This window comes from Balaenoptera physalus (genome assembly GCF_965194825.1).
Source record: "Balaenoptera physalus genome assembly, chromosome: 3".
Taxonomy (NCBI): Eukaryota; Metazoa; Chordata; class Mammalia; order Artiodactyla; family Balaenopteridae; genus Balaenoptera; species Balaenoptera physalus.
Genome location: NC_138890.1, coordinates 25,364,584 through 25,378,817, shown reverse-complemented (window position 1 = coordinate 25,378,817; position 14,234 = coordinate 25,364,584). Strand labels below are relative to the sequence as shown.

Here is a 14,234-nt window from a genome sequence, read left to right as displayed (position 1 = left end):
GTAGGCTTAGGCCCTCGTGATTGCTGCAGCCTGGGCTGGCCTTCCTCGCTCCGTTGCTGCCCTCTCGCTTTAAATCAGCGCGTCCCCAAAGTGCCTGATTATAAGAATCGTCTGCTAGGCTGATTGAAAGTATAGATTAACAGGTTTGTCCCTTAGAGATTCTGATTCAATATTTCTGGGTCGGGGCCTAGCAATCTGTGCTTTTAACATGCATTCCCGCGCCTTTCTTGAACAATACGATCCAGGAAATGTGGGAAGCAGTTTACTAGTCAAATTTCTTTTATTCAGAAATTGTGGGTTTATTTCCCCTTCTGATTTTAATAGAAATGCATACTTATTTTAGAAAATTGAAAAATAATGGAAAACTGCCGTAAAAAAAGTTTCCCTGATTCTCTATGTATTTCCTTCCAGATATTAAATATTGTCAATAATAATAATAAACTAATATTGAGTAATTCGAATATTACAGGCATGATGCTAAGTATTTCACATACACTACTTCACAATCTAAAAAGCAGATCGTCATCGCTATTTTACAGAGGCAGAAATGGAGGCACAGAAAGTTTGTTACCCTGATCACGTAGCTAGAGGTGGAAGAGGAGGGTTTGAACAAAGGTTTCCTGAATCCAAATCTTGGCAATGTTTAACCTAAGGTGTACTACATTCTGAGAGCTAGCTGGCATCAAAGGTAAGGCTTTTTTCTTGATTTTTTTTGTAGCCCCAGTTTACCGTTGGAACTGCCACCACTGTCCTCTCTTCCATTCAGCCTTTTGTCCATTATTGACTGAACTCCTGCCCACAACCCCTGGCAATTCTGCCTGCTCTTGTTATTTCCTCATCTTCCATAAGCAGTGGAGGGGTTGTAAATAATAAATTCTTCAATATCCTTGCCTTCTGGGAAGAGGCATAATAGACAGAGATCTGGGATGCTCTCCACTCCACCATTTCCTATTTAACAGAGTTTAACCCTTAAAATGAAAATCGGGATGTTAGTTTATACTCATCCTTTAACTCAAGCTAAATCTTCCTCAAAGGTTAAGTTAATGACCAACATTCTCTCTTAATACTTCACCGTCCTGGAGATTACCTAAAGACTATTCCTCCTAGTTGTCCCACACTCATCCCCCACCTTTAGCCCCAGGAGAGGCCCCATTCAGACCGCCTGGGCCTCATGTCCATTCTCCTCCAAGCTCCCTGACTTTGACCAGCCTCTTCTCCATTTTGGCACAGCACACCTTACTCTCTTTCTCCAGGGTAACTTTTCTGACCCTCTGACCTAATCTGGTCTTGTCTCACTGGTATAGACTCTCAGAGCCTCTTTCTTGTAGCAATTATTGTAATCAAAAGTGAATAATTTATAGGCTAATTGGCCACCTGTTTCCCCTGCTACAGTGTAAGCTTTAGAGCTGGGACCACAGCTTGCTCTTCATCACTGTGTTCCCAGCCCATAGCTCAATGCCTAGCTCAAAGTAGATGTGTAAATTTTTGTCTGTTTCCTATAATCATGGGATAGGGTCAGAGAGAGAGAGAGAGAGTGTGTGTGTGTGTGTGTGTGTGTGTGTGTGTGTGTGTGGAGGGGGGGAGGTGGGTGGAGGAGGGTGTCATTTGTAGCCACTACTTTCAGAAAAGAAAGTAGGAGATGATGGATTAATCCATCATGACCAAATGGGTAAGTGATCCTGGAGATTGGCAGCAAATGGTTTAACCCTTTGTCATTCTCATGGGGACCTTGTGTCCTAGTTGCTAGAATCTCAACTGTGAAAAGAGGCTGCACCCTATACCTGTGACCTTGCCTCTGGAATTGATATAAATTGGGTGTGGTGGGGTCGGGGGAACGAGGAGTGAAGGAAGTCAAGACTAGGGGAGGCTTATTGTTTGTCCAAATTTGCAGTAGGAAGCTTCCACTACATCCAAAATGCATTCCTCCCCCAAGTCAAGGAGCATGTAATACACAATAATTGTCACCAGGGAGCGCCATTGCTGTATTAATAATCCAGGACCTTTAGCAATTTCTATGCAGAATACTGTTTTAATTTTGGCCCGGGTGGTGATCTCATTTTCAGATATCCTTTAGGAAAAAATAATTGTTGCCTCTCATTGTTAAAATTTGTCTGTAACAAGTTTCCTGAGCCCAGTGAATTGTACATATTAGGTGTTGGAATATTTTATGTCAAAGACTGCAGGCCAAACCCAGATCTCAAAGGAGAAAGGGCAGAAACTAGAAATGAGATACACAGTTTGCCAAGGGAGATGTGAAAAAGCAGCCAAGTGCGTGGGCTTTTTGCATCAGGTGGCACTGGATTGGAAGCCCAGCTCCATCACTTTGGGGTGGTGTGACTTTGGGAAAGCTGCATCACCTCTCCGAGCCTCAGTTCCATTTTAGCAATCCATTTAGCATAATTCCTGGTCCTCAGCAAATGTTGATAACATATTACAGTCACAAATTCACATCTGGGTTGGGAAGTTATTTGATTAACCACTGTCTCCTCTGCTAACTTCTAAATTCCATGAAGGAATGGATTGTCTGTTTATCATTGTGTCCCCAGCACCTAGTACAGTGTCTGGTACATACAGGCTCTCTGTAAATATATGATAGATGGATGGATGAAAAAAGTAATGAATGAGTAAATGGGAAATTTGCTCTTCTAAGTATAGGATCAGGCCATTCAAGATTCTTGATACCTTCCTCCACCAAATGGAAGAATATACTCAATATATTGACTATATATACAGAGGGGTCAGGTGTTCTAGTGAGCTTTCCATATGTGTGACTGAATTGGACTAGGAGCCTGGGGCTGGGAGCAGGCCCCGAGGTTAGAAGTCAGTCTATGTGTTGCCTTGGTAACCTTCCAACCTTCTAATCCAAGATCCGGTTATTTAAGCAAGAGCGTTCCAGAGCCCAGGGCTGCATTTAGACACCACATCCACTTGGGGTAGACACGTTGTTGGTCCTTATTCATGTTCATGGTGTGGCCCTTTTTCTCCTTGCTTCCTTGTTTTCATCCAAAGAGCCTTACTAATTCTTAGGCTGGACAGGTATTCATTTCTTAATTGACAGCATCCAGCGTTTCTCGAGATTGCCTGTCTGTAGTGTATTGGCTACATCTGCATCAGAGGATCTTGGCTGCTTTTTGTTTGTTTCTTTGCCATGTTTTCCAGCATCTCTAATGACAGATTGGATCCAAATACACACTCAGAAAACAGGGCTTTGATAAGCAGGCGTCCTCAGCACCAATCAATACTACCACTGCCTCTCCCACCTAACATGCATCTTAGATAACATTTCAGGCTGCAGTGTTTTTAACACGTTGTCATTTTGAATTATTATTACTAAAGAATGCTGAGTGGAAGAGGCAACCTGATATAATGTAGAGAAAAGAATGGGAAGTTTGGAATCTGGGTTGGGTTTGGATCCAGCACCTCTGCTATCGTCTATGTGACCTAGGACAATCTTCTGAGCCTCAGTTTGTCGTGAAATGTAGAGATAATATATATGCAGAAGGTGGCACATGGTAGGCACTAAAGCTAATAATATGGTCTTGAAACAACATCCTAATGTACTCATTTGTAGTCTGTTGTGGGCAGAAATCTTGAATAATATATATTCAGAATTAATACATATTTAATTACTTTGCTAGTTTTAATCTTGTGATGACATAGAGAACCACTCAGCCAGTCCCTAAATTGGTGGGCTCAGTGAAGCCAAGTTCACAGTCGAGCCCTCCATGCTCTTGCTGCTGTGGTCTGGATCCGTCCTCTGCCTTTGTCTTCACACCTGCAGTGCCGTCTCTCATTCTCCAGTGACACACATATCGAATCATTTACTTCTAGTTGCCTATCCAGTATCCATTCCCCTTCTTTATCAACAGAACCCAATTTTGTCTGGGGCTTCGATGTGCCCTGTTGAAGTGTGTACTTCCCTAGATTCCTTTGTTGCTAGGAGTGACCATAGGTGCCATTTCTGGCCAAGGAGATAGAAGCTGAGGGTATCTGGGAAAGCTTTGCCTTGCTGATAGAAGCACTGCCCCTTCCTGCTGTGGCGTCGAGGTGCAGCAGTCCTAAACCAACACCCTAAGGGTTAGTTAGGGGCCAGTTACAAACTGGTTCTGGCCAGCAAGTTGTGAACAGAAGTGAGAGTTGTGTCCCTTCTGGGCCAGGACATTTAAGTACCAACATGAAGCTGATTCACTTTGCTGTACAGCAGAAACTAACACAACATTGTAAAGCAACTATACTCCAATAAAAAATTTTAAACAATGTACCAACATGAGACCCTCCAAGAATTCTCCTTTCATCTGCCATGATAACCAGCACAATTTGAGATAGTGGCTGATCTATCATCCTGAGCCCCAAAGTGAGGCGACATGGAGTAGGGGCCCTGGTTGGCCCCTAATGGACCAGCAGGAGTGAGAAATAAACCTTGGTTGTTTTACGCCACTGAGGTTGTGGAGTTGTTTGTTACTGCAGCATAATCTAGCCCATCCTGACTGATATAACCCTGACCCCATTCCTCCACTAAACCCATCATTTCTGGAATGACTGAATGTAAAAACTAACTAACAAATGACTAACTAAAAGCATGAATGAATTCGCTTCCTTCTCCTGGGCCCCATCCCTTCAGATCATGTCTAGGAATGACTATAAATCCACCTAGTTTACCCTGTGTACCTTTGTAGACAGCTTAGGTCAGTCTTTCTTTAACTTTGGTGTTCATCAGAATTCTCTGAGGACCGCATTAAAAATACAGATGCCCCGCCATCCCCTCAGACCTGCAGAATCAATCCTTAGAAGTGGGTCTTGGCCATCGGCATTTATAATAAGTTTCCTAGGAGGTTCTGACAATGGGCCAAAGTTAGGAACGGTTGCCTCTTTGGGTAGAAAATTCAGACCCCCATCAACAGGTCTGAAAGGGTGATTGTTTTTTGGCATGTGGGTTTTTCAGCATCTCTCAGTCATCCCTGCCTCAGCTCCTACTCGCAGCCCTCACCCTTGTTCCCAGGTGGCCACCTCTACCTAAGTGATTACCTTTGATTAAAGGTTCCCTTGAAAATATCAGTGACATCTCCCCTCTGGCCCTTGCATCTCTTGTCTGTAAAAAGAAGGGAGTTTATACCTAGAGGGAGGCCATCAATAATGGTGCCTGAGAATGGAGGCAGGTACGAAGGGTGCAGAGGGGTGCCGGTAACTGATCGAGGCAGCTCTGGGGCCGTCCCACAGAAGGTGGCATTCAGACAGGGTCCTAATGAGTGTGGAGGGCATTGCCCTTCTTTGTAGAAGTGCCTTTGAGCATGTTCCTGCATTTGGGCCCACCCCACCTTATGAGTCTTGGCAGGATGGGGAGACCCCCTTCTACCTGGGAACCCAGAGACTTGCTTTCCCGGCTTCCCAAACATGTGGCCTTGACTTCAGCCATCAGAGGCCAATCTGGCACTTGACACAGCAGGTGGCATGTGAAGAAGCAAGCTCCATAACTGGGGGAGGTGGTGTCTGCCTCCAGAAGGGCCACGGTGGGGTCCCGCAGGGTGTCCAGTACCTGCACGGGCAACATCAGAGGCACCTGATGCTGTTCTGTGCCAGCATTGGGACAGTGGCATCTCCATGGTGTCATTTGACGGTGGCTCCTGTCCATGTCATCTCCAAGCCTGGATCTCTGGCCCTCCCAGGGATTCTGGAAGCCACTCCATATTCTTTACTGCATACCTTTACTGATTAAACCAGCCAGAATTCATTTCTGCTGTGACTAAAGGACCTTTCCTGGATAAGTAGGTAGAGAGGAGAGAGGTTCAGGATCCCAGGCAGAGGGTACAGCTTGAGCAAAGGCCCAGAGTCTTGAAGAGCGTGGATATATTCTGAAAAGGGTTGCCAGTCCCATGGGTTGCAGAGCATGTATTTGGGGTGGAGTGGGGACCAGAAAGAGATGAGGTTGATGAAATAAGCTGGGACCTCAAATGCTACCATTTCAGAGGTTGAACATGACCTTGGAGTGGAGACAATGGGTTTTATATAGGACAGGAGCTGTATCAGATGCAAAATTGACAGAGATTTCTCTGGGACAGTGCAGAGTGTGACTGGACCCGGTGAAGCTGGGGGCAGGGAGACGGATGAGGAAGCCAGAAGAGGCATCTCATGTGGTAGGTGTTGGCTAGGGCGTCCCTGCCCTTGAGATCTGGCTAAGACTGCTCACTCCTTCCTCATCACCTCCCCCCGCCCCGCCCCGCCCCATTGCCTTCCTAGGCCCTGCAGAAGGCCAAGCGGGATCCCTTCCACAATTTCTGCAACTTCTCCATGGTCCTCTCTGCTTCGGAGCTCCTGCCTCTGCTGTATTCATTTTAGTTTATGGATTTTCATGTGAAACTCAGCACCTGATTCTTTGGCATAGATTGAAGTTCTGAGAGTATCAGAGGAGAGACTGACATTTCAGCAACATTAAAAACAAACAAACTGCAAATTGTACTTTCAACCATCTTGTTCTTAGAAGACGCTACATGTCCGGAGGGATTCATGGTCAGCTATTTCTCCTCATGGGTGCACCAGCCTCAGTGCAACTCATTACCTCCTCTCTCCCCGCCCCGGCTCCGCCTCCCTCTTCACTCCCACCCTCACGGTTTGCCTGTGAAATGCCAGATACTCCTGATGGGATGCACCACAAGTCAGCCCTCTCAAGCCCTCTCTTCCAAACTCAGCTCCAGGCCCACTTTTGCACCTCCAGGCCCATGGAAGAGGCCATCGAAACATGAGGTTATCCTCTTAAAAAGCTCCACACCCCTTTGAAGGCAGGAGTGTTAACAGTTATTTTTCTGCCTCTATGATAGCTTTTCACAGTTGAATTTTGCTGTTAGTAATTGTTTTTTTTTTTTAAAAACAATCTTTCTCATTTTAATTTTTATTTATTTATTTATTTATTTCTGGCTGTGTTGGGTCTTTGTTTCTGTGCGAGGGCTTCCTCTAGTTGCAGCGAGCGGGGGCCACTCTTCATCACGCTGCGCGGGCCTCTCACTGTCGCGGCCTCTCTTGTTGCGGAGCACAGGCTCCAGACGCGCAGGCTCAGTAGTTGTGGCTCACGGGCCCAGTTGCTCCGCGGCATGTGGGATCCTCCCAGACCAGGACTCGAACCCGTGTCCCCTGCATTGGCAGGCAGACTCTCAACCACTGCGCCACCAGGGAAGCCCCAGTAATTGTTTTATTTATTTATTTATTTACTTTATTTTTTTGTCTGTGCCGCGTGACTTGCGGGATCTTAGTTCCCTGACCAGGGATTGAAGTCGCACCCTGGGCAGTGAAAGCGCAAAGCCCTAACCATTGGACTGCCGGGGAATTCCGAGCTGCTAATAATTGTAAACCACAAAATAGGAGAATTTTGTCTATCTCATGTAAAAGTCTGGAGGAAGGCTTACAGGGCAGCTCCATGACCGTGAGTCTCCCAGGCTCCTACACCATCTTGAGAGCTCTGATCCAAGGTGGCTGGCCAAGTCTCCAGGCCCGAGGGAGCTGCAGGCAGGCCGGGAAGTGTTGCTGGACCTTTTTGGTACAACCTCTGGTTAAAATTTGGTGTTCATGTTATTAAGGAAGAAGTGGCAAATGCACATTGGGAGGAAACTAGTGGTCTGTGCTGTATCTACGAAGACCACTTATCTCAGAAGTTAACCTGCACTTTTCCCTGGACTGGGTATTGAAGGAAGCTTAAATGTTTAGTCTGTCAATCATGGTGTACAATGGTACCAGTAGTTGTTCTCACTCCTTTAGAAGTGTCAACATTACAACTTCAGGAAGGGCTGGGGGCCAGTCAGACCCGGGGTGTCTGAGGCCCCTCATAGGTCGAGGCAGACCCTCACTTATAGTGCTTCGCTCCCCTGTGTTTTCCTGGGACTCAGTCTGGCCAGTCACCTCTCTGTAGCTGAAATAGAGTATGGGCCCAAGAGGCCTGTGGATACGCCAGATATCTCAGCTCCTGCTGCCCGTAGAGACTTTATTTCCAGAGGGATACTAGGGCCACTGAGAAGTGCCCGTCTTTCTGGGGAGACAGTGCAATGGCTAAGGAACCTGTGAGTGAGGACGAGGCTGGCTTGGCTTCTGGCTCTGGTTACTCCTGGCCCCTCCAGCGCTTCATTGGTGGGCTGTGCTCTGAGCATTTGCTGCTGCCACGTGCAATTTGAGTGGACCACTTCCGTGATCACACTCCAGAGTTGGGGTTTCCTCTGTCCCTTAGGGATGCTAGAGGAATGTACAGGTCCCAGTAGCTTAACCTGGAATGAAACTCAGGTCTCCTGACTCCATTTCAGTGCCTTTTTCTTCTCCTCCCTCCCTAGGAAAGCTCTGGTTGGCAGGCTCCATGTAGCAGACTGTGGGCATCATTAATGCTATTCACTGGATAGTCCCAACTCTCTGCTTTCTAGACCCAAGGCAGGATTGTAACTGCTGGCCCCAAGGCAGGACCATGTGACTAGTTCCAACCAGTGAGCGATGAGTAGAAGTGATGTCACTTCTGGACTAGAGCCTTCAACGGCTGCTCCAGGTCTCTCTTTCCGTCTGCTGAGGTGACCGTGGGCAGTGATGGTGGGTACTCCATCAGCCTGTGACCGGCAGCAGAGCCCCCAGCTGACCCCTGATGGATCTGTAGAGTGAACAAGAAATAAATCTTTGGTGTTTTAAAAATTTAGGATTTTTTTTTGTTATCACAGCATTACCCATCCTAACCTAACTGTACACACCTACCATCTATTTGGTTGCCTGGCATCTCAATGCCCTTCCTATTTTGGGGGTAACCTCTACCCTCTTGAGACTTGTTGGGAGGCAGAGCCTTCCTATAGATGAAAATGCCAGGTACCACTTTCCCAGCTCGCCTTGCAGCTCAGGTGCAGGCACATAGCCAAGGCCAGAGAAGATAGTGCTTACAGCGGCAGTACCATGGGCTCGGCATTTGTAGCAGCTGCAGTGGTGACATTGTTGGGCTGGTTCCGTTGCAAGAGTTTGGGCTGTGATTCTGGCTGTGTGACCTCCCTTTTCTCTTGCCTACTCTCTAAGCCTAGTTCTCCAGCCTTCCTGTCTCATCTGTGAGCTGCTCAGTATCCTTTCGATAAATTCACGTTCAATTTAAATCACCGAGTTCATTTATGTTGCTTCCCCGACTAAGAGACTTGGATGGATACAACCAATTTAGAGGGCAGCGTGGGGCGGCATGGGAGCCAGGAGCTGGAAGGAAGGATCTGGCGAGATGCACCTGACTTCTCTCCCCTGCATGAGCTGCTTCTCTGGGAGCAACCTTTGTCTGTCTTAGGCCAGAGCAAGCCAAAGGGTGCTGGGCAGGGGCTCTGGTCAGACTTGGTCAGCCTTTGGGCATGTGAACCTCACTTTTCTTATCTGTAAAATGGGGCCAATTATAGGACCTCACTTATAGAATGGTTGTAAGGAATGTATTTGTAAGAGAATGTATTTGAGAGAGTTCTGGGAACCATAAAACAAAACCCCAGTGCAAGTTCACCACATTATTCTGTGTTAGCTTGCCCGAATATATCCAGCTGGGGAATCTTGGTTGGCGTGACAGGGTTAAATAAAAACTGTTCTTCCTTATGCCACCGTTCTATCACTTACCTCTTGGAAGGTCACAGGCCAGTCCTTACAATTCAGATCCATCTGACAGTCTACTCAAGAGACCAGAGACCTCAGACTGGAGGTAATGAAAAGATTCCTGATGGGCTTGGTAAAGGCAGAGAAGCACAGAGATGGGAAAGGATATTAGGAGTTGTTTTATTCAATCCCCTCCATTTTCAGAGTTCAGAGAGGGAGAGCCACCAACCCACAGCCACACAGCACCTCTGTGGTTGAGCTTGGGGTTGGGATGCAGATCTTTTCACTCTGACAGTGTGCCTTAATCTGGAGATGTGTTTGTGCTGTAATCCAAGGATGCAAAGTGAATTTTGGGAATATGACAACTCTCCCTCAAATTAATAGCCCCCTTTTCCTATGATCCTTATCCCCCGCTACAGAAGGATCCCTGGAGTACCCCTTCTCTTTTTTCTTTCTCAGCCCTCTAAAACACTTTATTGAGGAAGGGTGAAAAATTGCTGAATCGATCTTTTTCAATTAGCACGGGATCTGAATCAAAGAAATTTGGAAGAAGGGAACTTTCTCATCCGAGTGGCTGCCAGCACCCCCGCCCCAGCTGAAGTGCTCCCTTGTTCTCGCCTGCTCTGCCCCAGATTCGTGGGCCACTCTCCGAATCGTTGGCAATTTTCTCTGCACTGTCCTGACAACCTCCGGCCATGAAAATTAAAAAACTAGTTACCGAATCTCGCTCCTAATGGCTTTGTCCTTGTCAGCGACTCGACAGAGAAATCTGGAAGAGGGAGCCTCCTTACGCCTGCAGTGGGCTGAAATGCCACCAGAATGACAATGGGCTTTGCTGTGGGAGGAGGGGAGAATGTGCAGTGTGCCAGGAGTGAATGAATGAATGAAAGGGAGAGAGAGAGAGAGAGAGAGAGCGAGCGCGAGTGCACAAACTTTGGGCTTCAAATTAAAAAATTCCTGTGTCTCAGCAGAGGTCCTGGTGTCTGTACTCCAAGACCTTCTGCCAAATGCTGAGCAGGGGCGCTTTTCCCCATGCCATTGCCCTCTGGTCCTCCGCCAGGGTACAGAGCTCTGGGCTGGAGAGGGGGGCAGTCAGAATTTGGTGAGGAAACGGCTCCAAAGTGGGGAAAGCCCTGGGAGGCCAGCCCACCTAGTCAGCTTGCTGTCTGGCCAAGCTTCCTGCACCACCTCAAGGGTCTCCCCTGATTTCAGACATTAGTACTCACTCCACATACCATCACCGCCCCTCCTCACCACCCCGCTAAAGGAATTTTAAGAAATCCTCAAAAACTGGAGGAATTTTAATTACCCTTAATTAAGAGAAAACTTTCCAGAAGACCACTGTGATGGGTGACTCACTGCGACATGGGTGTCCCTGAGCTGCAGGAGGGTGGGGCTCAGCCTCGTGGCTCTGTGTCCCCAGCCCTTGGCTTTGGGACCCACACAGAGCAAAGGCCTGGCAGGTGCTTGTTGGGTGAAGAAGTAGGAACGGCTTCATTCAGAGAGTTCTGGTTCCTGCCTCATCCCCCCGGGGCGTGGAGTTGCAGACTGACATGGGGATTTGCAGGGAAGCAGGAGAGAGAGATATCTAAGCACTGGGTCCTCAGGGCCAGGCCGAGCGAGGTCTGTGACTTCATAGCCAAGAGACCTTGAACAAGTCGCTTAACATCCTCAAGTGTGTCTCCTTATCTCTGACATGGGAATCACCATGGTGACCATGCAGAGGGAGGCTGTGAATTAAACAAAGGCCTGCATGTCTGCTTGCTGTATAGTCAGTGCTCAATAAAAAAAAAAACTTAACCAGGCCTAGACCCAGAGCCCGTCCCGAGATAAGGAGACTCTTCTCAAGAGCTTCTGCCTCATCATCCGCGGATCTTGGGATTAGTCTCATTACTGGACAGGCCTGGCATCGAAGGGACCCCGGGAAACTGGGCTGGTCCTTGCTGTTTAACTGAGCACGTGCATTCACTCAGTCAGTCTCTCATTCGTTCATACAAATATCAGTATTTATTGAGTGCCTTCTACATGCTGCCTTGTGCTGGGGTTTGGGCTAAAAGAGTAAGTGAAAGGTGGCCTGATCTCAGTTCTTGAAGCTCCTAAGCCAGCAAGAAACAAGCAAGCAAAGTCAAGATCAAAACCATTTGGGGTCCAGATCAGTAGGTGGTCAGGGAAAGCTTCTCTTGCGGGCAGTATTTGAACCGAGATCTAAATAACAAGGAGCGGCCATGCTCGGGCCGGAGGGAAGAGGGACCTGGGAAGGAAGCAATAGTTCAAAGGCTTGGAGGTGGGGACAGGACTGGTTAGGGGGCAAGTGTGGCCAGTGTTGATGGAACAGCAGGATGGGGGTAGCAGATGGTTTCTGGGAAGCCCCGGGAGAGCTCATTTCATAGGAAGGCTGCCCGGAGGACTGGGGCTGGGCCCAGAGTCCAGAACATGTACTGAGGGTGGAGTGCTTTCACCAATGTCTCCCTGGAGGCCTGCTCTGGCCCCCTCTTTGCCCTACACCTGCTGTGACTCTGCACTAAAGGACAGATCATTCAGAATAGAGGCGTAGCTCCGCCATTATTATGTGTGGCCCACTTTCTCCCAGTGCCTGTCTCCCTGACCTTGGGGGTCACGCCTGGGTGGAGGGGGTGAATATGCCTTCCTGTCTGCCACCAGGCTCTCCTGCTGCTCTTAGCGTGTGGAGCACACACTGGTGCTGGCCGCCAGGGGTGCAGGTAGTCCTGCTGGAATCGGAGGTACCCTTCCCCAGCTGGGTCCTGATTGGGGCAGTGGTCAAGTAAGCTCCACGGTGGGCCTATCCTCCAGGCCCCCAACCTGAGATCACTCCCATGACCAAGCCTTCCTTGGTCCCAGCTGTGCAAACAGAGGACCTGCAACCACCCTGGATGTCGGGTCTGGGGTCCCAACACACGTTGGCGTGACCAGCCAATTCACAAAGGGCTGCCTGCTTGGGGTCAGGCACCAAAGACCCTCTGGTGATGTGGAGCCTGACGCTCTTCCTGTCAAAAGGAGCTAAGAGACATTTAACCCAGCCCCATTCATTCATTCGTTCATTCAATAAATGTTAAGTACCTACCATGTGCCATGTATTATATTAGTGCCATGTTATGTACTATACATGTGGTGAACAAAATACAAATGATTCTGGTCTTCACAGACATCAGTATTTTTAAGGGGGTGAAGACACACAAAACCAGGAAACCTACAAATACGTAATTCTGAACACAGTAAGTGAGAGAAAACACAAGAGCAAGACATACAGCATATGTTACAGATCCAGTTTGGTCAAAACTGATCTAATGGTCCAGGTATGAAGGCTCAGGTAAGGTGCCAGCCACATATAAATACCCAGAATGCCCGTATCATCTGTGAAGTTCATTACTAATAATACTGCCAAAATGAATAAATATGAAAACCATGTTGTTGAGAAAGTCTGAAATGTGGTCAGTATTGAGATTAGCTGGCGAATCCTGATGTTAATGAAAGTGGTTAAATTTGACAATCATTGACTGTGTTCGTAAACTCAGAGATGGGAACAGGTGAGAGGTTTATGGAGCATCTCCTGTGTCAGGCTCTGTGGGGGGCACTGGGGGTCCCCAGGATGTTAAATGTTAGCTAGAAGTAAAGTGTTCCTGCCTGCCTGCCCCTTGGAGCACCTCACAGGGCCTGCCCGCGCCGTGCCATGTGAGGCATGGCCAGGCTGCAAATTCCCGCTTGTCTGTTTTGTTTTGCTTCAAGATTTGACCTTGTTGCCAGATTTCTGTCGAGATTAACCTGACAGAGTTCCGAATGTACTTCATTCTACGGCGGGTTAGGTTTCCACAGTCGATGAAGTCAATTATGCCTACATCTCCGTGAAGCAGGCGCAGAAGGGGAGGTTTGCGTGGCAGAAAAATCTCTTTTTAGATTGGGCAGAATAGAATTCATGCTTGAGAAGAGTGCTATTTCTGTCTCTAGTCTCATTTTGTACCCATTTCAGTTTGAAGCTGTGTCCCATTCCAGTGCAAAACCCTCTTCCTCCTCCTCCTCCCACTCATCTCCTCCTCCTCCCCCACTCATCTCCCCCTCCTCCCCCCACTCATCTCCTCCCCCTCCTCCTCCTCCCCCTCATCTCCTCCTCCTTCCCCCACTCATCTCCTCCCCCCACTCATCTCCTCCTCCTCCCCCCACTCATCTCCTCCCCTCCTCCTCCCCCATTCATCTCTTCCTGTTCCCCCCACTTATCTCCTCCCCCTCCTCCTCCCCCCACTCATCTCCTCCTCCTCCCCCCACTTATCTCCTCCTCCTCCCCCCACTCATCTCCTCCTCCTCCCCCACTCATCTCCTCTTCCTCCCTCCACTCATCTCCTCCTCCCCCTCCTCCCCCCACTTATCTCCTCCTCCTTCCCCCACTCATCTCCTCCTCCTCCCCCCACTCATCTCCTCCTCCTCCCCCCACTCATCTCCTCCTCCCCCTCCTCTCCCCACTTATCTCCTCCTCCTCCCCCCACTCATCTCCTCCTCTTCCCCTGACTCATCTCCTCCTCCTCCCCCACTCATCTCTTCCTCCTCCCTCCACTCATCTCCTCCCACGCCTCCTCCTCCTTTTCCTCCTCCCTCCTCATCTTCTCTCCCCTCCTCCCCCTTATCTTTCTCCCCTTCCTCCACTTCTTCTCCCATACCCC

The 14,234-nt window shown here is 48.5% G+C and overlaps 1 long non-coding RNA gene across 1 annotated transcript; it reads left to right on the top strand.

Moving 5' to 3' along the window:
• Positions 1–12: 12 nt before the first annotated feature.
• LOC309658246 lies at positions 13–12,648 on the top strand. Its single transcript, XR_014262135.1, has 3 exons — positions 13–143; positions 540–688; positions 10,024–12,648. It is a non-coding gene; the product is annotated as an uncharacterized lncRNA (long non-coding RNA).
• The last annotated feature ends 1,586 nt before the right edge of the window (positions 12,649–14,234 follow it).